Source organism: Halichoerus grypus, chromosome 10, assembly GCF_964656455.1.
Source record: "Halichoerus grypus chromosome 10, mHalGry1.hap1.1, whole genome shotgun sequence".
Classification (NCBI taxonomy): domain Eukaryota; kingdom Metazoa; phylum Chordata; class Mammalia; order Carnivora; family Phocidae; genus Halichoerus; species Halichoerus grypus.
Window position 1 is genome coordinate 8,646,534 of NC_135721.1, and position 23,152 is coordinate 8,669,685.

Sequence of the window (23,152 nt, forward strand, 5' to 3'; positions counted from 1 at the left end):
GTGATGAAGCCTCTGTGGAGGCTGGCTGCCTGTCCCTGGCTCTTAGAAGCTGACTTCCTCAGTTCTCCTGTCCCTGTGCAGCAGATCTAATAGCAACCATAATTTTGAAGTAGTAATGAGTGTATATAATATTTGGTAGTATCTGCAACAACTTTGAGGTGGCATGGAAATATCTGTGATTTTTTTGCTGGTGTTGGTCACAGGTCCTGTTATGACTACTGTGTTTTGTGACCAGCATTCATAATGGAAGGAGATGCTGCTAAATTTGAGTTAGAAATCAGTGAAATGAAGATTTAATTTTTTCCACATTAAGTTCATAGATTGGGGCTTTCTATCCATGGATGCTTTGGAGTCCTAACTAACCTAACTTTGAGAGAGAATTCACAGGATGAGGGATGGAAGGTAGTAATAATAACTTGCCCTGTGGCCAGAATCAGGTTTGTAGTGCTTCTCTCTTGAATTAACTTTAGCTGCCCACCGCCGCCCCCCCCGTCCCCCGCCATACTGTAAGCTTCCTGTCTTGGCTCACTGAACTGAGAGTCAGGAAAAGCCTATGTCCTGAGGATAGCTGGGCCAGTGTTGAGGATGCATCATTAAAAAAAAAAAAAAAAAAAATCTCCTCCTACCCCAGAAAACCTCTCCACAAAAGGAGAAGAGAAAGAAAACGTTTATTGAATAAACATCGAACCAGAACATGATGTGTATCACAGGCAATTGGCTAAGAGATTACAGTGACAGAAAGAAATTTCATCCCTTCCTATAGTCAGGCTGATACAACACATTGCATAATGTTCTCAAGTTCAAAGACAACTAGTTCTCAAGCAGGAGGGACTGGACAGCACCATTTGTCACGCACACTTCGTCCTAGCTTACCTGCTAATGCGGCGGCCCTCTGTGTTAATAGCTTATTGCCTCTATCCAAAGGGAAAATGAAACTTCTAGTATCCTTTATGATAGGACCTAGTTCCGCACCTTGGAGCGAGGCATGGCACCTGCTGAAGTTAGGTACCTACCCTCCCAGGAATACTGGGAGAAAGATGTGAGATGTTTACGTTTCAAAGAGATGGCTTCCAGGTCCCTGAAACAAGTCTGAGTTGTCCAGGTGCTCAGAGTAGAGGCTTATTTAGTCTTTAAGAAGATTTACTTACATCTCAAAAGATGTAAGAATTTATAATAAGTGTGCTATCATAAATGCTCAGAGAAGGAATTTATAGTAAGTGTGGTATTGTAAATGCTCTAAGAAAAGAGAGGGAAGGCAATCTGTCTCCCTTAATGCACCAGGGAGGATTGCGTTTTTTTCTCCATTCGGCTTGACCCTTACACCAGCAAGGAGCATTCCAGCTGCGGCTGGACAGTGCCTCTCACAAGACTGGGGAGGGGATGAGGCCTGGAGGGATGAGGCCTGGAGGGAGGGGCGGGCTGGGAAGATACTGAGGGAGTGCTCCCAGGGACGCCGAAGGAGGGAGAGGCTGCTGCTCTACCATCTTTGATGTTCCTTGTAGGTGCCTGTCGTTTTCCTTATGTGTGATATTAATGTTCTGCCTTGGGTGAAAGGAAAATCAATTCAGCTCTCCTAAGTCCAAGGAACATGTGTTTTAATCCAGGAAATTGACTTTCATTCTCCTAAGTGAGTGATTCCTTCCTGTGCTAATTGAACCCAGCCAATCAATTCATCAGTGACTCAGCATGTCTTCTGAGACCTCCCTGTGGGCCCAGCACACACTGGACACTGGAGAAAAGAGGAAGAGAATAGGAGTTTATTCTCGCACACTAACTGGGGAGCCGCCTCCATAGTTGGAACACATGACCCTGAGAGCTCACCGTCCCCCATGCGCCTTTATTGTGCGTTCCTGGGTGCTGTTCTTTCGGCCTGAAATGCCTCCACCCGCACACAGTTCATCTGTCAGAAGTCTTCCCCATCCTGAGGGCCCAAACCTGATACCGCGTTTGTTAGCAGGCTCCCAAGTGTTCCTAGTAAATACAAAAAATAGGAGTTATCATTATTAGTATCAGGTTCACAGAGTGGACCGTGTATATTGTACCGGACATTGCAGCAAATGCTTTCGATCGTGGATTCCTCCACACAGCCCCACGAAACAGGCATTTGTACCCCAATCTAGTAGAAAAGGAAACTGAGGGTCAGAGAGGTCAAATGTGACTTCCCCTAGATTACGTAACTAGCAAGAGGTGAAGCGGATCAAAAGCCCAGCTGGGGACCCCTCCCCTGGGTGGCTCCTAGGCCTCGTGTGGACCCTGCCTTCTGGGCGTTTCCACAGCACCTCCCTCCTCTTCCAGAAAGGTACTCACTCACACCAAGGCTGTGATACCTGGCGGATTTAAGAAGGCCTGGAAGGAAGGCACAGCGCCTGGCTCACGGCCCCCGTCTCCTCCAGCCTCTAGCACTGTGTCTGGGGTGCACCGGGTGAAGGAAAAGGGGATGCGAGCAGAACAGGGAGCTCTGGACCAGGGAGGGGCACATGACCTTAAGGTGGCCATCCCTAGGATGTCAGCGACCTAAGACTGTGTATACCAGGGTGAGAGGGTGACCTGGGTTGCTGGGATTTTTCTCTCAGAATGTGGGAGATGGAGGATCTGAAGCGGACGGCGTGTGAAGGCGAGAGGCGCATGGCAGGCTGTGGGCGGCCAGACTGACGAGGGAGGAGAACGTGGGGGGAGGCGAGCAGAGGCAGCAGGCTGCAGGGGAGAGAGGAGGCAGAGGTAACCCAGTGGGAAGGGACTGAGTACTATAGGAGATCAAGACCCACGTCCAGAATCCTCTGCTCCTTTGAATATATCATGCTCCATTCACACACACACACACACACACACACACACACACTCACTCACTTTGCTTGAGCTGGCTTGTATGGGTTCCATTGTATGGACACTTAGAAGAAATATAAGTTATATGGTGGCCCTTGGCGTAGGGGGCTGGGAGAGGGGAAGGTGGGCTTTGAGAGAGGCCACAATGGCCAGGATACAGGCTGAAGGGAAGTGGGCTCTTAGAACATTGGTTCTTGGAAGTGATTGTCCCCTGAAATCTCATGGGGAGTTGTGCAATATACCGGTGCTGGGTCCTACCCCCAGAAACTGTGGTTAATGGCTGTGGACTGTAGTCTGGGCATTGAGAGGTTTTTTTTTTTTTTAAGAGAGAGCGAGCATGAGCGGGGGGGGGGGGGCAGAGGGAAAAGGAGGGAGAGAATCCTCGAATCCTCAAGCAGCTGAGCGCAGAGCCCAACTCAGGGCTCCATCCCAGGATCCTGAGATCATGACCTGAGCCAAAATCAAGAGTTGCCCTGGGCATTGAGAGTTGTAACAGTTTCCCAGGTGATTCTAATATGTGACACATTTTTGTGGGAAGCACTAGAATATTAGGGGTGGGTGAGAATGTCCAGTTCTAGAATGATTTTGTTTATTCTAAGAACAAGAGATGATGAGATAGATGAGTTGAAATCCTCAGAATGTAGAGTTACTTTCCTCAACCAGCCCCAGGTTCTCGGTCAATAATAATTAAAGAGGTTGTATTTAGGCTGCAGGCAACAAGGAGCTGCCAATGTGGATGACCACAGGCAAGCAGCATTTAAATTCTGCACGTTAACAGATGTTATAATTTGTTGGCAGATCCAGTCCTTTTCTGCTTCCCTAATTGTCTTTTTTAGGGCTGACAAAGGATTGTATTACTCAGCATCATAGATTTTATCTTAACTGGTAGCGAAGTTCCATCGGCCGAAAAGCCTAGTAGCTAGCTGAGCAGTAAGCTTGAGGCTGGCTCAGAGCTCACAGCAATGTAATGGGCTACTAGTCTCTTTGCAGGAACCTGACTTTATTCTGGAGCCAGCTTCCCTCACCTAGGTCGGAGGTTGACTCACTATGCTTCGCTTTGTGGGTCCAGGTTTCTGAAAGGGCTCTTCCTTCACGACCTCACCTAAGCCTCCTCATCTCCAAATGCCCTCATATGGGGAATTGGGGCTTCAACATATAAATTGGGGGGTGGCGGGGCAGGGGAGAACATTACCATGCAGTCCATAGCAAATGCATTTCCCAGTTAACTCCAAATATGTTTTCTTCTTGGGTAGATTCAGCTAGGATACACTAATATGGCCTTGCCAATGGTTAAAATATTAGAAATTTAGAGACACTAATTATTGGTTGTTGTCCCAAGTTCCCTAAGTGGCCTCATTCCTGCCACCTCATCTGTCCTCCCCCAGCCCCTCTTAACCTCCATAATCCGGCTGACCTCTGCTCCACTCTGCCTGGTGTCCGTTCTGATTGGCAAATGCTCAGGCCTTTCCAGATGGGGTGATGATCAATTTGGGACTGGCAAAGACAACTGTTTACTGTAAGCTTGGGGACAAGCTGGGAAGGGTCAAGTCTATAGAGTAAACTGAGACACACTGATCTGGAGCTCACATTCCAGGACACAACTTCCAAGGTGTGTGGGCTGTTTTGCAGAGTTAAAAACAAAACAAAACAAAATTTAACTGAGTAAATTTGAAAATCAAATTAGCTTTATGAAGCCATTCATGAATCAGGCAGCGTCCCATCTGCAAGTCAACAAGGGAGCTCGGAGGAGTTGTACAAAATACAAGGTTCTTATGGGAAGGAGAGTGGGGCAAGAAATTAGCAAAAGAGAAGAAAGGATTGTTTCAGGCCAGGTCACCTTCCCCTAAGGAGAAGGACAGGTGTTCTTACTAGGTGGATTACCTCATCTTGCTTTACTGGATGGAGAGGGTCTGTGTGATAGATCACCTCTTCGGTGCTGACCAGAAAATGTCAGATTTATCGGCTTAAAATTCCACTCCTGAAATTGTAGGAGTTTTCCTTTTGGTTTGCTGTTCTGGGGGCAAGGGATTCCTCCACCTGGGGCGGGTGGCTTCCACTTTAGCAACAGAGACCTGGGACCTGCAGGCCCGGAGTGCACCGGGAAGAGGGACCAAGGTACTAGTCCCAGCAAAAATCTCTTTTGGGCCTTGCCTGGCTCCTTATAATCTTCCCCATTTGTCCAGAGGAGAAAGGGTGTCCCAGCGTCTCCTGATCGCAGGGGACACAGGCTGGGAGCCCTGCCGGGGCAGTCATGGGACTTGCTGTGCTCCCCCTCACTGCATCGGAGGCCAGCCAGGACTTTCCTTCACCTCTGCACCCACCAGACTGTTCTGCACAGGCGGTTCTTATGCCCACGGTTCTGCTCCTCCACACCTGGCTTAGATTAGCCCAGATGAGGGCCTGCTCAGGGCACCGAGGTCAGCTGAACCGGCCTCCTCGGGGCTGGAGCGGGTCGAACCTGCGGCCGGCCATGTACAGCCCTTCAGGTCATGGCAGCTCTGGCCGGAGGGACAGTTCTGTGTGTGTATTTGTGCGATTGGCCATGATTCTGACCCCAAACCATCCACTCACTGAGGTCAGATGCCGTATCTGGTCTGCTCCCTGGTGGAGCTCCCAGCACTTCACGCAGGGCCTGCTCTAGAGAGAGTTGGTGTGGGCCCAGCGGGCCCTGTCCCAGAGCAGGCCCCCTGGGTGAGCCGCATCTCCCTGTGCCCCAAGCCTGGGGGTTTCCTTGCGTCGCGGCTGCACTGCACACACGGTTCCTATGCATCCTCAGCCGCTCGGCACGTGCTCAGGGAGGGTACATGATGCTGTCTAATCCAGGTCTCTGTTAGGCTGAATTGGGTGGTGTGGCCTCCAAGATCCAGCTGTAGCCCACCGTCAGCCCCTCCCCTTTATCTCCCTGGGACTTCTTTTGCTCTCTTGGATGCCTCAGTCCTAATCAGCATCCTCGTTCCAGTTTTGGGGTGAGCCTTTGTGCTTTGGTTGAGCACATTTGTTTCCCAGGCCCACCATCCTCCTCTTCCTCTCCTTGTGGGACTCAGGGCCCCCCACGCCTGCTTGTTCCCCCCTTGAAACTTGCTTTGGTCAGCCCACCCACCTGCACCCAGGGGACCCACTCTGTCTCTGGCGGCTTCCAGGCTGCTCTGTCCCCTACCCTTTGAGGGGGGTGAGGTGACACCAGGTGGTTAATGGTTCCCAGCTAATTCTTGAGGCCCTGAGCAAGGGGGTGCTGGTGCTAAAGTCATCACCTATCTCATCAGGCCTCCCCCCCCGCCCCCCACCAGGCCAAGGACTGGCCTTGGATCCCGAGGAGATCCCCTCCCTTCCTGAGAGCCCGAGTCATCCCTGCCAGAGATCAAGAGATCAAGTGCAGCCCTCTGGGGGAAAATTCACTGTTCTTTCTTTAATGTCCTTCCTGCCCTGGGGCATTTACAGAGCTAACGGTGGATGCCACTCCTCAGAGCCATCAGGAGACCAGTCATCCGTACACCTACTGACAATGCGTGCTGAGGTCCCGTGAAGAGGGGCGTTCACCCCTCCTGTCCCCCCTCGCCTGTGCAGAGCCCTTTCCATTGTGTGGGTAATACATCTGGAAAAGTTCAGAGTTCCCAGGATAAATCAGTTATTATCCCTGGCTAAACGGGGGGAGTTTTCCAGCTAGAATAGGGCTGCTTTTACCACTCTCCTCACTTTTTAATGCACAGAAAAGCTGCTGCAGCTGGGGACTTGTCATTGTTTGGTACTCTCTGGGTGTCCCTCCTGGAGGGGGGCTCAGCAGCCTGCTGTGTCCTGATGCTGAGTGAGCTCGGTGGTCTCTCTGGATCACAGTGGGGCTAAGCACCAAACACCTACCTACCTCCTTCTGGGAGTTGCCATTCCCTAATATATGGGGTTTTTAGAATTTAAGAATCTTTCAAGTCAGCCACTGTGCCATGAATTTTACACGATGGACTTTTCCATCCTCAAAGTGGATCTGCCTCCCATTTTCCAGATTGTGAAACTGAGTCTTTAGAATCAAGGATGTGTGTGCTGCTTTGCCCTGGCTTCACTCAGCCCTTCCTTCTTCCTCCTGCTGGAGACTGGAGTAAGTTTACTCATCTCTGTGGTTCCTTCTTATCTTCCGAGTTGGGCTGAAGGCGGCAGGTGCAGGGATTGGTCAAGGGGATCACCTCAGCTCTTCCAGGCTGAGTCACAGCCAGGTCACCAGCCTAGTAGCTGACAACACAGAAAGGGCCCTGCCAGGGGGACTCCAGACAGGCAGGATCAGAAAGTGAAATGTAATCTAGTGCATGTTCTCTCCTGGAGGCTTGTCTGAAAAAATTCCCCCCTTCAGCATCTGGCTCTGTTTAGATATTGTGGCAGTAATGGGGATAGCAGGGGAAGTGCCTCTCCTGAGGTGGCAGGCTAAGCTTGGCAGCCATCAGACTTCACTTGGGGTGACCCGAGGTGAACCTCAACCCCACTCTGCCCCACGTTCATCATTTGTAGAATGAGTGTTTTGGACTGGATTTTCTTATGTGTTTGACCTCTGGTCTCCAAATTTTAATAATTCAAGATCTATTTTAAGTAGAGTCTTCACTTAAGTGGCCTGAAGTTGGACTTTCCCCCCAGAAGGCTTTTCCATTAGGGTAGCCTTGCTTCTTGACTCCGAGGCCAAATACTCCCTAGGAGAGTGGGGAGCCTAAGAATGCTTCCTTCTGGGGCCCTGCAATTTGCCGGCAGCAGTGGTAACCTCTCCTCGTTGGTCTCTGAGACACATCCCTGTGGAGGAATCTCACCTGTTAACAACGATCCACTTTGTAGCCCCCTCCTCCCAAATGCCAATGGGAAGGGGTCACCTGCTTTCCTGGGGACAGGCTGCCTGGATGGGAGTCACCCCAAGACCAGCTTGAACGCATCCACCGATGGCCAGCTGGAAGAAGACACTTCACCTGGGCAAAGCGCCCAGGGCAGATGACCCCCATCTTCTATCTAGAGCCAGCCCAACATCTCTAAAGATGCTTTCCCAACATCTCCTCTGGGATGGCTGAAAAGCATCTCAAACTTAGCATGGCCCAAACTGCACTCCTGAATTTCCTTCCAGGCCTGCTTCTTCTTCCTTCTGGATCTCAGTGAACAGCACCATTATCCCTCAGTTGTTCAAGCTCCACATGGGGATTTAACCCTGGATTTCCCATACCCACCCCACCCATACATCCGCCAATCCATGGGTTTACTTACCTCCAAAATATTTTTGAAACCTTTCCACTTCTCACAACCGCCTCACCCTCCCATCAGTCTGAGCCATATCATCTCCTCTGGTTTCCTGTAGTAATGTGTGTGCGCTTCCACTCTGGCCCCCTACACTCCATTTTCCACATAACAGAGAAGTGGTTTTAAAAAATGTAAATTAGATCGTATAATTCTCAGGCTTAAAACCCTTCTTGGAATATCTAAACTTCTTAGTTGGCCTACAAGATCCCAAAGATTTGGTCCCTGCTACCCTTCCAGCTACCCATGGCTCCAGCCATTCACAGAGGGCTGCCTCAGGACCTTTACACGTGCTGTTTCTGCTCTCTAGAAAGTTCTGCCCACCAAATCTTTGTAGGACTCTGGTGTTTCTTGTCATTTAGGATTTCTGTTCAAACGTGACCGCTGTGATCATCTGATCTACATCAGGTAGCCACAGATTGTTTTCTTCATTATTCGTCCATTGCCTGTCTCCTTGCTGGAGAATGGAAGCTCCAAAGGAGCAGGGTCCCCTCTCTTGTTCTTAGTGTCTGGAACAGAGCCTGACAAGTATTTGCTTAATGAATGGATGAAGCAGGAGTGCTTGGGCATTTGAATAAAGGATGAAGGTGAACCGATGTTGAAAAGATAAGTGTAAGTTGCAATTTGGCCAACAAGGTTGGCTGCCACGACATGGTTGTAGAAACTAAGATCCCGGGTCAGAAAGGTTATGGGACTTGCCTGGGTCCCACCGCTCTTGAAGAGTAGGGCCGAGATGGCAGCCCGCCAGGCCCTGGGGGGTTTTGGAGCGCTTTACCTGGCTGCTCTACAGCTGATGTTGAAAGCCCCCTGAATTCAGAGGCTTCCCGGAACATGTCAGTCTAGCCTGGTGAATTAAATAAATGACTTTGGCTTTGGATAGGATAATCAGAAACGTGGCCTAAGATGTCGTGCCCAACAGGCGGTGGGCGGTGAAGAAAGGGCTAGCGGACTGGAGCCTTCCTTCGAAGGAGGCTGGGCTGCCTGGGGCCAGAATGGCCCTGAAAGCTGCAGAGCGGCTCGCGCCTCGCGGGGGCCCTCGCGCGGCCCCACTCGCCCCGCCTCCGCCCCGCCTCCGCCCCGCCTGCGCCCCGCCTCCGCCCCGCCCCCGCCGGCGGGGGCAGTCTGCAGTGACAGCGAGCGCGCGGCGGGCAGAGAGTGTTTGCATACAAAGGCGGCCACGCGCGCCGCGCCGCACGGTGAGTAGACGCCTCCGCGCCGCCCGCCGCTCGCCGAGCCCCAGGCCGAGCCGCGGCGGAGCCCCGGCCGCTATCAGGGAGGGGCCGCAGCCTCGGCAAGGCCGGGCGGGGCGGGGCCCCGAGAGCGGGGGGCGCGCGGCGGGGCGGGAGCGGGGCCGGCGGACGGGGTTGACCCGACGCGGGAGGACCGAGCTCGGTCTCCGCGGTCCTTTCGGGGGAAGTGCTTCGGGGAGGGAGGCGGAGACCAGGCCCGGGGCCCGGGCGGCGTCGCCAGCATCCCTCGGGCCTTCCCTTTCAGGGCACACGCAGGGCTGACCTTGACCCGCCTGGCGGTCCCCGGGGAGGGGGTCTGCCGAGGGACCCCGGGACGGCGGGATCGGCTCCATCCAGCGGGGACGGGTGGGTTCGGGCTGGGCAGCGGGTAGTCCCTGCGGTGCGCCCGGAACTTTTATGAAAATGTTCCCCGGGGCATAGGATTCTTGCTCTGCAGTGGAGGAAACTGAGGCCCAGGGAGGCTGACCAACGTGACCAAGGTCACACAGCTGCTGGGTGGCAGGTTGACCAGGGTTGGAATCCGGTTCTCAGATTACCGTGTGGTTCCTCCTCTGCCAGGCCTCCGTGCATCTTTCCTGTGGCCCAGTGGGTGCTAGGCCTGGTTAGTTCCATCACAGGCCCCTACAAAGAATTTTATTTTGGGGAAGGCCAGGAAAATGTAGGATGCAAAGTAGTGGTTTGGAAATAACTCTAAGTGCCTTAGCGCTGCAGTGTAGGTAACTGGCGGCTAATTTATATGGAGAGTAGTCGCAGGAGAAAGCAGATGTCAACCCCATGTTTGACCACCAAACAGGAAACTTGAGCTAAAAAACCCGGCAGATTAACTCAAGAGAGTTTTTTAGCACCCAATAGTATCCCCAGGATAGTAGGAGTATTTTGGAAAAGATGAGAACTTGTAACAGTTTTTTTTTTTAATCTGAAGAATGGCATGATGATTGTGAAATTTACTATTTATCTGTTTTTCTATAATTTGGGTCCTATGAATTAAAGTAAGCGATTGAGGAATGGGTAGTAATTGAGAAATAAACACACACTCCACCCTCCCTCCCCTCCCCACCCGAAATGTTGGAAGAACTAAGAGTTCGTTTTATGGTTCTGTATTTTGATAATTCTTCATATTTGTCAACATTTGTATTATTATCCAGCCTTTTTGTTTATGGATGTGTGTTTGGAGCTTTTCTTCTTGTTTGTATGTAGGGCTGTGTAGTGTTGTGGAGCTGGGCCTGGCCAGAGCCTTGAACCTGAACTTCGTGGGTCGTGCCCGAACCTTGCACCAAACTTAGCTCTGCCTGAGCTTGCTGGAGGCCCCTGTGCAAGTGTGCTCCCCATCTCAGGTCTCATTTATCAAAATCTTATCACTCTAGAAAAGAACATGCTGCAAGGCACAAACCTACCTGCTGAGTCTAGTTGCACAGGACAGAGCTTGAGGGTTCATGGGAGGGCCTGAAGGACCTCTGCGTCCTGGGGGGACCTCAGGAATGGCTGGGGAGAGTTCTCCCTGGATGGGGTGAGGATGGCTGGCTGGCCTGGCCTGGCCAGAGGGAGGTCTGTGGGCCCAGCCCTTGTCTGGTGAGCTGCACTCAGAGCCCTGGACCAGAGAGAAGGGGAGGGCAGGAGATGGAAAGATAGTTCAAAGAGGCCACCCTGGGCCTGCGGGGTGCTGAGTCTAGTGCTTTGTAGTTACACTGGGCCAAAGACTTCAATTCTCTGAGCCTTGGTTTCTTCATCTATGAAGTGTGGAGATAACCATACCTATTCAGGAGATTATTGTAAAAATTAACTGAGATATACAAGAAATAGACAGGGTCAGTGACTCACTGTGGAGCCTATTATTTTAGGGAGGAACACAGGGTACCAGTGAGGAGGGCTGTTTGTAGGGTTGAGACAGTTCTGACCAACACTGGCCCCTCCCCAACCCCCCTCTCCTATTGTGAGTTGGCCTCTCCTGGATCCTCTCTCTTCTGGGTTCAGGATACACAAGACAAACTGATTTGGGCAAGCATTCGGATGGGTATGGGTGAGGGTTGCCGGCAGCTTCTTGCAGGGGAGGGCTGGTGGACCGGGGGGGGGGGTCACACCAATTGCCGCAATCCAGTTGGGACACTGAGGCTAGTGCCTTGACCTGTTTGCACATCAACTCCCGCAGTGTGACCGGGGGACGAACTCCGGAGCTGTTGAGGTGTACAGGAGGTCAGGATGGATCAGTGGCGCACTGTCAGCGCTGGGGCGAGCTCCCTGGGCAGGGGGACGTCACACTTTACATTTTATTGAATTCTGGCGCAGTTTATTATGGGGTAAGCCCACTCACTTAAAACTGGAACGGCATTTGTGAAAAAAAGTCAGGCAAGGCCCAACTTAATTCTTCATTTATGGAAGACTCCAAGTGCCTATCGGCTGGCCATTTCTGAAATGGGAACTTTCTAAGCTGTGAGTGAGGGGCCTAATACCTGCTTTAGCACCTGGCAGCAGGTCCAGCTCAGGGGGACCCCAGGGCCCTGAAGGTCCTGATGTCCTGCATCTGCCTGCCCCCTTCCTTCCTGTGTCCTCCCCACTTACCTGTGCACCTCATCCTCTTCCCACATCCTCCCCCTCCCCACTCCCCACCTTTTATTCAACAAACTAAGACATAAGAAGTGAGCAGGGGCAGAGGCTGGGCTGCGCTGGGCTGTGGGCAGGCTGGAGTATCGGCTGGAGTGTGAGTATCGTGAGGAAGAGTACGGCTCTGCACAGAGCTCTGGGTCTAGGCATAGGTCAGTGTTTGTCCCAGTGTAGTTTGTGACCTCCTGGTCATAAAATCAGTTTAGTTGGCCCACAGACATTTTAAAAAAGTGAAATAGAAGGAGAGATATCTGATATTGCTTTGTCAAACTTGTTTTAGCCTGTGATATGTGTGTGCGCGTGCGTGTGTGTGTATGTGTATATGTGTGTTTGTGATCACGCGCTCCAGGGGAGGGAGGGAGGGAGGGTTGGTGAGTGAGGAAGAGTGCATGGGTGTGTGGGGAGGGGGGCCCGCAACCCCAGGCTCTGGCTTCCTCCTGGCCCTCGGCAGCCCCTGCCTGCTGGGGACTGGCTCAGGGTGGCTGGGCCACGTCCACTGCCCAGCTGAGAGGTCGGGAGGAAGTGAATGGACGGGGCTCAGGCTGGAGAGGAGCAGGGAGCTTTTCAGGCTGGTGATCATGGCCACATCTTTTAACCCCTTGACCAAGATTCCGCCAACAACTTAGAATTTTTTGCCTGTACCGAATGCTGGGGCTTTCCAGAACAAAGCTACCGGCTGTTAGGACAGTCATGGCTCTGTATCAGCCGTCTGTTTGCTCCTCAGTGCAATGTCCTCTGCATTGCTCACGAAGCTGACTACAGACCCTGTGATCGAGACACACCTGTTTGCTGGCCGCTTCTGGGACACTGTGAGCACACTGACCCTGTGTGCCTTGTTCCCAGAGGTCCCTCTGTCTCCTTAGATACGTGTCCTTTCTCTTTTTGGCAAAATCTTTCTCTGCATTCACAGGTCTCACTAGGCGTACCCTTTGGTTTACAAGAGACAAGAAACAAGCAACAGAGGTCAGGGGATAACAGGGCGCAGCTGCTCAACAAGACGTTCTCCTTGGCAACTGCTTCTGCAAAAGAATTCCCTGCCGGTGAATTCTGCATAATCGCAGAATGCTGCCCAATCTTGGGGTTGCCTTTGGGCTCAGATTTTTGAACAAATATATTATTACCCTATGGTAATAGAAACATACCCTTCTAATATTTCGGTATTAGTTTTAACCTATGCGATTCCTTGCCCCTCTCTTTTTGGGAGGGTGCAATTTAAATAGTTAAGGCAAGAGCCTTCATTCAGAGTCCAGGAGCCTTTGTGACCTCAGGATTAGCACGTGGCTTGCATTTGGTGCCTGTACTCTGCAAGGTACTGTACATATGCCACTAATCCTCTGAGGCGGACAGTGTTCATCCTGTTTTACAGACATGAAACTGAGGCTGAGGTTAGTAATTGGCTCGTGGTCACAGGTTAGTGGGTGGCAGAGTGGGGATCTGAATGTCAACCACCTGCCTCCAGGAGAGTCTTCATTCTTATCCCCTGAGCTGTAGGCAACACTCTTGAACATCAGGTGATAGTTAACCCTTCATGAATTGCTGGAGTGGAGTGGGTGGGGGGTCATACAGAAGTGGAAGTCACAGAAACAGGACGTTCTTTTTGACCAAGACACAAACATGGACCCTGCAGGTGTGTAGAGAGAGGATGCAAACCTTGTGCTCGTTTAGTGAGTTAAATAGTTAAGAGCTAGAGGATCGGGGTCTAAACCTGGAGTGGTTTGGCCTGGTGCATTGGCCACCCCGTAGTGTAGATATCTCCGTCCCCTACTGTCCAGGCCTTTTGTGCTCCTTGGCAGGGACCCGAGAACACTCATCACATGGGATTATAAGATCCAAGCGTTGCAAAATCCCAATGCTGGAGGAGCTGAGTGGTCACCCTCTGACCTTTCTGACCAAAGCAGGAACCCCCCGGTCACCCCCTCTTGTCCCAGCAGTCCATTGACCGGAGACCCCAACACTGAGGGGCCAGAGTTTTCCATCCCTCACCCAGTTCTCTGAGGTCTCTAAAAGTTACTGTTCAAGTAATACATATGCACGTAAAAATCAAAAGCCAGAACCAACACTATGGACATATTAATGGTGAAAGCGAAGGTCTTGTTTCCCAGACCTGGTCCCCAGGGCTCAGCCTGGGGACCTTGTTTGGTATGTAAATCAGTCCCGAATTTTTTTTGTGTGTGTGTGCAGCTCAGTATGTGTAAATGTAATTCTTAAAATGGATTCATTTTATCAATATTTTTGTACCCTTTCACTCAATATACCTTTGTGGATTTAGTATTTGTGGGACTACCTCTCCATGTTTCTTTTTTTTAAGCAGGCTTATGATATTCTGTTACATCGTTTATTTAACCAGAGTCGTACAGATATTTAAATTGTTTCTAATTTTCCTATTACAGTCAATGCGCAATTATGGTTTTGTACATGGATCTTACAGCAGTAGGATTGCTGGGGAATTACATGCCAGAAATGAATGTGCCCCAGTGCTCACCTTGTTTATTACCCACCAGCAGTGGGTGATGACTTGGTTTCCCCAGCTGTCACCAACTCTGCGGTTTTTACGAGATGCTCTGAGTCTAGACCATCTGAGAGGCCGCCTTTGCCTATCTTAAACTATGAATGGGGTTGAGTATCTTCTCATGTATCACTGACCGAATGGACTTTTCTCTCTGTGACCTCTCCCTGTATTTTGCCCATTTCTCCTATTGGGTTAGTGTGAGGCCATCTTAAACGGACTTTAATCTTGTAGAGATGGGTGGTGGTAGCAAAAACTGCAGGGTCATGAACGCTCTGACCAGGGTTTTGAATTTTGGCAGAACTTCCAAGAAAGCAGAGGTTCTTGGCAAGTTGTGAAGTCCAGAGAAAGAGTCTGTTGATTTTGGGTGAAAAGCCGATTCTTCTGATGTAATCACTAGGCAAGAAGTTATGAGACCTCCATTCCCTCGTCTTGACAATGCGTTCACTGTGCTGCGCTTCTGGAACCACACAAGATTGCTCTCGTGCATCTTCCCTGTGCGGGGAATTGTACAGATTAGCTCCAGCGTGGGGCGCTCCTGCCCGTGGTTGGCGGGGGGGGGGGGGGGGGGGGGGGGGGCTCGAAGGAGGAGAAGAGTCCCCAGGCCTTTGCTCTTTCTCTTTGTCCTGCACAGTAGGCAACAGCCCCCTCCCCCGGGACACACACTCTCCACACCTCCCGCGCACGCTCCTCCCTGCAGGATCCTCCTGGAGCTGGCTCGCCCCTTCCCCTGGTCCTGAAGCTGAGCTGTGATGAGCGAGAACTCTGTATTTTCTGCCTGCTTAACTCAGGAAGGGCTTTGGTGGGGGAATGCTTGGGCCAGCTGGTTTTTCTGCAGGAAGTATTAGTCTGACTTGCAAGCTTTCTAGAAGCATCTCGAGCTTTTCTAGTGAATTTCCTTATTTTGGAGGGGAGTGTTTCCTGGAGCATGCTGGCCTGCCAGCAAAGTCCCCGATTCCCCAAGGGTGTTGGGAGCACAGAACTTTACTCTTTTAAGAAGCTTGTCTTAGCACTATGGTGAGGACTGTGGAGCTACTCAGGGAAGCCGGTGGGTTTCCTCAGTCCAGAACCCTCAGGGAGGGAAGGAAGTGTGCCCCCCGTGTGGCAGGGCAGGGAGGAAACTTAGGTATCTTGACTCCGAGACCAGTATTCTTTCCTCTGCCTCGTGCTGCAACCGCATCATATTTCCTTTTCTTGTCATTTATGTGTAATTGATCACTCCTACCAATTGATAAGTCAACTCGCAATGCTCTGAAGACTTCTTCGCTGTTAATATAAATCGCAAGAGGAAGATACACTATGTATAAACCAATTTCATTTCCCTGCAAGTCTTCTTAGTCATTAGGCCATTTTGGGGATTTCTTTGAAATTGTCTTTTTTTGTTTGTTTTTGTTTCTCAATGCTTTGGCTGAATACCAGCACTTACCTCATAACCTCCCAGGTGAATGTGATCTTGGCCAGCCCCAGGAGCAGCGTGATGTTTGTGTTCTCACTCAGAGTTGGTCAGATGCGCATCCCAGACATGGAGACACAGAATGTGCTCAGAGGAGAACGCAGGGGGCTGGTGAGTGGAGGCCCCACCCTCGTCTCTCTGAGGCCTGGCTGCGGTGCTGACAGCACGTTCCTAGCATGTTAGGGTGCAAGGGGCAGTCACTTTGCTGTCCTCTGATGGCCTCAGGACAACGGGGAGAATGCAGAATGAGACCTCCTGGGCCTTCAAGGACCTGTGGGGAGAACCCCAGGGAGGCAGCCTTTATTGCATTCTTGAGGAAGAACAGTCCTGACTAAAGCCGAATGGCTTAAATACTCCTAGTGACAGGGTGCTCACTCCCCAAGGCAAATTCTTCAGTTTTGGGGAAAGTTATAAAGGGACCTCAATATTCAGTCGTTGATAACTGAGCCGATTAAGATAGAAGACTTCCTGCTTCTCAAGGACAGGAACGAACTTTCCCTGGGGCCATACCCACAGCCAGGTGCAGGGTGAGCATCTGTGAAATCTTTGCTGCCTGAAAGGAGGAATGATCTGGGCAGGAAGCGGGGGGGGGGGGGGGGGGGGGCGGCGGTATTGGTCTCTCACTCACCTGTCCTCAGAGACAACTTTCAGATATTTACTGTAGATCAGGATAAAAAGAGGAGGAGGAGATTTTATCCCCGAGTATTCAGACTTTACTAGCAAAATCTCTGCCCTTTTTCTTCTTTAACTGCGAAGGAATGAGCCCCTTTCAGGGCTCCTGGCTTTACCTGTGGGCCACCTGGAGATGGCGGGGCGGGGGGGCTGGCCTGCCACTCTGGGACCTACCGGCACGCACAGGCCTATCTCTGGAGCAAGCAGACCCATTTCCAAGCCAGACGCTCGCTTAGGGAAAAGAAACAAATCGATTCAGATGTACCTCTTGGATCATCTTGGCCTCATCATTGGAGAAGTGAAGATATTTGCGCTTGCTGTGCATTACACTTCCCTGCATATGGAATATGAAGTCTGTGTGTGCTTCCCTATACATAGATTGGACCGTCAAGTCATACGGGAGGGTTGTAGGATTGTCACAATGCTAGATACAGACTTACCCTGGATTCCAGTGCTGTTCTGTCCCTTCCTTGCACTGGGACCCTGAGCAAGTTACATCAACTCTAAAGCTCCGTTTCCTTCTCTGCAAGATGGGGAAAATTCTATCCTTTGCATCATTATGGTAAACAAGTAGTTTAAACTCTATTATTGGCACCCTCCGGGCAGCGTCCCGACCTGTGTGGCGGGTGAGAATGGGCAGTGGTTTGTGTCACACTGGTTCGCTGCTGCATTATCTTTGCCTGGTGTTGCTGGAAAACTCTGGATGTTTAGAAGCCTCTCAGATGTGCTCCTTTAACCAAAGCAGGTGGCGGGCTGGGACCCGACAGTTAAATTGGTCGGTGTCTATTGGCCCTTGAGACCAGCTTGTTGTGTATCCAGGTGTGTCCCTGCTGCTGATAACAGGAACATGAAGTGGGAGGCCTCACCCCGGGCTGATGTGGGGTTGTTTTTCCAGTCGAGCTCCCCGGACGTACCATAAACCTGGATTCCATAGGTGTTCCCTAAGCACCTGCCGTGAGGGTAGCGGGGGCAGAATGCATGTGTGAGCAAGCACTGGTGAGAGGCAGGCTGGTCCCAGGAAATGATGAATCATTCTGAGGATGAAAGCGCCAGAAAAGTCTTGCAACTTAAAGGAGGCCGTTTTGACTTTTTAGTCCTTGAGGTTTTGGTTTACCTCCCAGGGGGCCCTGAGGTGGAGTACTAAAGAGGGTGTGAGTACTTGTGAAAATACCACATTGAGAGCCAGCGACCAAGTCCGATGGGTCTAGTCACTTACTCAGGGAGGTAGGGACACTGGTAACGTTTGCCCCCGGCTTTCCAAGGGCAGAGACCTTTTCTAGGGGATCATTTTGTGTCACGCTCACGATGACAGCTGGTTAGGTCCCGTCAGAGACATGGTGTTCATACCTTGCTCCCATGCACAGAGCTTGCAAATTTTGGAGGAGGACGATCACATCCTGGCCATCTGACCCCAGGTTTTGTACGATTTCTGTTTTTCAGCCTCTCATCCTTTGTGTTTCACGGCCTGCTTTTTTGGCAAGAAAAGCCTTACGAGCCTGTTACTTAAACTGTGTCTGCAGCGAATTTCGTTTGGGGCATTGTGTTCATGAGCTTTACGTTCCTGGGAGAGAATGATTGCCGTTCTTAATTTCTTCTCGTTTTTAAATCGTAGCACTTGCCCCCTCATTTACGGAGTTGCTGCGCTGCTTCTGGGGTGGTGGGTCTGCACCTTGTGGTCTGCACATCTGCACTGTTTTTGTGATGGGACAAAAACCCCCAAACAAACCCCTTCCCCCTCGCAACCCATGGTTTCTTGCTTGGGATGAAGGCTTGGTTTCATGATGTTGCTAAGGCCAGGTCACAGGATCGTGAACTTACAGCACCGCCGAGTTCTTGAAGTCCCTCCACAACCTTCTTGCCAGAGGGTGGTTTAGACTCTTTGATGAGACCACCATTGATGGTGAGCTCACTCCCCCTGAGTCAGCTCTCCGTAGAAGCTTGGTCTCCTAGACTGTGCTTTCCCTGCCGGCTCTGGAAGGTCCTCTCTGTAATTCTGACTCTAATTACAATCTGTGATCATCTCTACAGCACTGGATATCCTGTCCACATGGGCTGAACATTATTTGACATTTGGATCTAAACGATTGCCATCTGTTTTGCTAAAGCCACACGGCTGACTTTCTTTGACTCGGCGTCACCCATTTATACCAGTTTCATGCACCGAGATGGGGGGAGGCAGGACTATGCAGAGAACAGGGGGGTCTCGGGGTTCAGCCTGGGCTCCTGCCCTCAACTCTGCCACTGGTCGCGCCACTCTGAACATCACGCAAACCTGGCACCCTGGGCTCCTCATCAGAGAGGGGGCAGTAATGTTGGTTTCGAGTGCTGCACAGGGTTGCTTAGATTTTTAGCACATGAGCTCAGAGCTCGCTCACGTGAAGGTTTTCTGTGCCTTGTGAAGTGCTGTACAAATGTAGCGTGGAGGTTTGCGTGGCCCCTTTTCTGGGATTCACTTAGTGATACGTCAAGGGTTTGGAGCATGAATGCGGGCGCTGGTCTGATGACTTCAGAGTATTCCTCTCCAGAGTTGGTGGTGGACACCCGCTGTGGTGCTCCAAGCCCACTGGAGTCTTTCCCATCACCATCATTTTGTCCTCCTCGCCTCCAGCCATTACCCTGGGGTTCCTGGCCATGGTGTCGGGGACGAGGCCTGCTCAGCCAGGCCGTACCTGCAGCTCCGCCGAGGGCCTCATGAAAATAAGGTTCGGCCTTGGGGCTGTGATGAGGGACAAAGAGTTCACCTTGTATACGCAGGAGGTTTGTGTCCTCAGAGAGCCTGGAATTCCGTTTCATTTTGGATGTCCTCTGGAAGAGGAATCAGAGGTTAGCGTCTGCTCACACTCGAGTGTCATTCGGTGGTTTTTCCTAGCTCGCTCTCGGTTCCTCATTTCTCTTTACGTGATGGCTTGCCAAGCCATTGCGCGTTAAAACGTTAGAGGATTGTGCGCACCTGTGTGGCCCCAACAGCCCTGAGGACCAGTGAAGCTGCCTCCACAACACACACTCGGTCCTCCCACCGCCCACTGCTCCACCCCGGCTCCCGCAGTGGTCCCCAGAGGTCCCGTCTCTGAGCTCCAGTCCCTGACTCCGCGGCATACATTTGGAACGCATGACGGAGGCGGCTTTGACCCTGCGTCCTCTGTTCCCACGGTACCAGTGGAGAGGTGTTCCAAGCCAATAAAGCACTTTCACTTTTGGGAGACCATCACCATATAGATTTAATTCAAATAAATCATCCCAGAGGTACCTAGTTTCATAGACGGAAAAACAAAATAAATAAAATTCGGCTCCTGGCAGATATTGAAGAATGTAGTCCAGTACAGCCTGAGGGGTCAAGAAATGTGGCCGTGTATGACTTCAGACATTTCCTGGGCCCCTGGGATGGGCCAGGCACATCGTGGGGGGCTGGGTGCCCAGAGATGAGCCAGCCTCCTCCGGTCCTCGGTGGAACAGACCAGCTTGGCCAATGGGGTCTGTCCAGCCACCTGACAAAATGGCGGCTCACATTCATCCGCTGCCCTGGATGGGAAGTCAGGTCGTTCACTGAGCTGGAGGGCCGAGGAGGAGGTTCAGTTCTCAAAACCATGAGTTGTTTTGGGTGTGTTTATGGACGAGGTATCCAGGACAGCCAGGCGAGGACCTGGAGGAGGCAGTGTGAAGTGCAGTTTAAGGAGGGATTGTGGAACTCCTGCGGGACACTCTGTTCTTAAAGAGAAGGGCATAGAAAGGGAGGTAGAGGTGAGATGTAAGATGGTGCTTCTGAGGGTTGTATTCACTGAGGCAGCTTTGCATTCATTTTGACCTTGGTTAAGGCGGGAGTCCTGACTTTCAGCCTTCTCCGAGAAGGGGAGAAGAGAAGCACATGTTTAGAGGTTGCCTACCAAATTTCATTTCCCAGGAGCAAACCCACAAAATTAAGGTGGAGAGACCGTTATTTCCAAGATAACGTGCCTTTGATAACGTTCTAGTTGAAAGAATTGGAAAGGGAATTAAAATCACTTTTATCCACTTGCATATCAAATGAGTAGAACAAGCAATTTCAGAATTGACAGGTAAGAGCCTTAGCCTAAAGTAATTCAAGTCCTCATATTTAATAGTTGATGCAATTCACGTTAAACACACTGTATTATTAATGTTGTAAGCAGAATCCCAGGTGGACATATACTTTTGGATTTTTATGTTCCTCAATGTTTTATCTGTCTATCTCTAATATAAGTACTGTAGTAGTTTCTAACTCAGGGAAGACTATCTGAAAAGATGGTACTCCCATGAGATGTAATAGCCTCAGAAAATTAGCCTAAGAAATCTTCTGGAAAGCTAGAAGATACCACGTTAAAAAACGCCACATATAATTATATATTAATAATATATATTATTACATATAATATATATTTATATATATATTTATTTAATATATTATTATATATACTATATATACTATATAATTAATATATAATATAATATATATAATATATAATATAAAAATATATTAATTATAGAAATACATTATATTATATATTAGTTAATATAATTATATATTACACTATATATTATATTACATTATATATTATATAATACATTATATAATAAATGTATATATGATATATAATTGTAACCATATACAATAATTATAATTACATAATATTTAAGGATATTTAATAAATAGTAATAATATTCAATATTAAATGTATAATATATAATAATCATATATAATACAATATATAATTAATACTAATATTAATTATAATATAATATATAATGACATATGATTAATTATATAATATATAATTATAATTATAATAATATATATAATTGATTATAATAAAACATATTAATTATATGTATATATTTTTAAAGATTTTATTTATTTATTTGACAGACAGAGACACAGCGAGAGAGGGAACACAAGCAGGGGGAGTGGGAGAGGGAGAAGCAGGCTTCCCGCGGAGCAGGGAGCCCGATGCGGGGCTTGATCCCAGGACCCTGGGACCATGACCTGAGCCGAAGGCAGAGGCTTAACGACTGAGCCACCCAGGCGCCCCTATATATATATATATTTTTAACACGTTTCTTAACCTCGGAATTGCTCTGAAAATCCACAGCATAGTTTAAAGAGCCTTCGTTTGGCCAGACAGAGGGTGTTTATAGGTTTGGCTTATCTCCCCTTGAAAAACTTCTGAAATAGGTTGTGGAATCCTGTTTCATGTGATAAATGAAGCCCTGTCGGGGGAAGCAGCCATTTTCTGCCCAATGTTGAGATTGAAATCAACAGATTTAGAAGTAATTTGGCATGGCGTGAATGTAGAGCCGGGACCTCAGAGCTATTTAACTGGATACGGAAGCATTTTGTTTTGTTCTTTACAGGTCGTACTTTGGTTACTCTGCAGGTAATTAAGATGCTTTCTTCTTCACAAGACTGCCTTTACTGCCGGATCCTGTGTCGTGGTGAGCACCAGGAGGCCAGGGCAGTCATGAGAGTAACGGGCAGGTGCAGGGAGGTGCATGCCTCTCTGGCTGGCTTGTCTGGCTTCTTATCTTTAGGTAAATCCAATTAGCTTCTTCCTTGAGCCGTTTCCTTCCAACAGAACTGAGCAAGTGAAGTTGGGAGCTGGCGTCCAGCTGGTCTAGTCTTGTATTCTTCCAGTATTTGCCCAGCACTTCTTTAGAAAACATCCTGGAAGAGCAGAGATGAAGAAGAGCCATGCTTGCCCCCAACTTGCCTGCGCCCCTCAGCCAAGCAGGTGCCGGGGCTGAACTGGGCACCCCCCTCCTGGAAAGCCTGTCCCAGGCCTCCTGGGCCCAAGCAAACAGTAGTCGCCTTCCTGAAATGAGTTCCGGTTAGTACAGCATTCCCCCTCACCCCTTTAAAATGGTGGTAAAACACACGTAACAGAAATGGTTACTGTCCTAATCATTTTAAGTGTACAGTTCAGTACACGTCGTGTAAGCAGATTCACACTCTCATGTCACCGTCATCACCATCCGGCTCCAGCTTTGGTTTCTTCTCCTGAATGAAGCTCTAACCCATTAAACGCTAACTGTGCTTCCTTCCTCCCCGCAGCCCCTGGTAATCTCGGTTCTGCTTCCGGTTTCTGGGGGTTTACATAGAAGGAGAAGCCTACGTACGGTATTTGTCCTTTTGTGACTGGCTTATTTCACTTAGCGTGATGTCCTCTGGGTTTATCCATGTTGTGTATATAACGTATATATGAATTTTCTTCCTTTTTAAGGCTGACTCATAGCCCATTGTGTGTATGTACCACAGTTTATTTATCTACTCATCCATCGATGGACACTTGGGTGGTTTCCACCTTTTGGCCATTGTGAGAACGCTTCTGTGAGTATGGGTGTGCAAATATCTCTTTGACCCTGCTTTTGGTTTTCTTGCATATATATTTTGAAGTGGAATGGCTGGGTCATATGGTAATTCTATTTTTAATTTTCGGAGGAACTGTATTCTGTACTGTTCCATCCATAGTGTGGCACCATTTTGCATTCCTACCAACAGTGCACATGGGTTCCAATTTCTTCCCAGCCTTGCCAACCCTTGCTTCTTCCTGTGCTTGAGAGAGTAGCCATCCAGGTGGTCTTCTTTGT

At 49.7% G+C, this 23,152-nt stretch overlaps 1 long non-coding RNA gene across 1 annotated transcript; it reads right to left on the reverse strand.

Annotated features, from left to right (window-relative positions):
• Positions 1-652: 652 nt before the first annotated feature.
• LOC118522070 (uncharacterized) lies at positions 653-10,965 on the reverse strand. Its single transcript, XR_004910442.2, has 3 exons — positions 10,721-10,965; positions 1,822-1,971; positions 653-1,729 (listed from the first exon to the last, which is right to left on the reverse strand). It is a non-coding gene; the product is annotated as an uncharacterized LOC118522070 (long non-coding RNA).
• Positions 10,966-23,152: the final 12,187 nt, after the last annotated feature.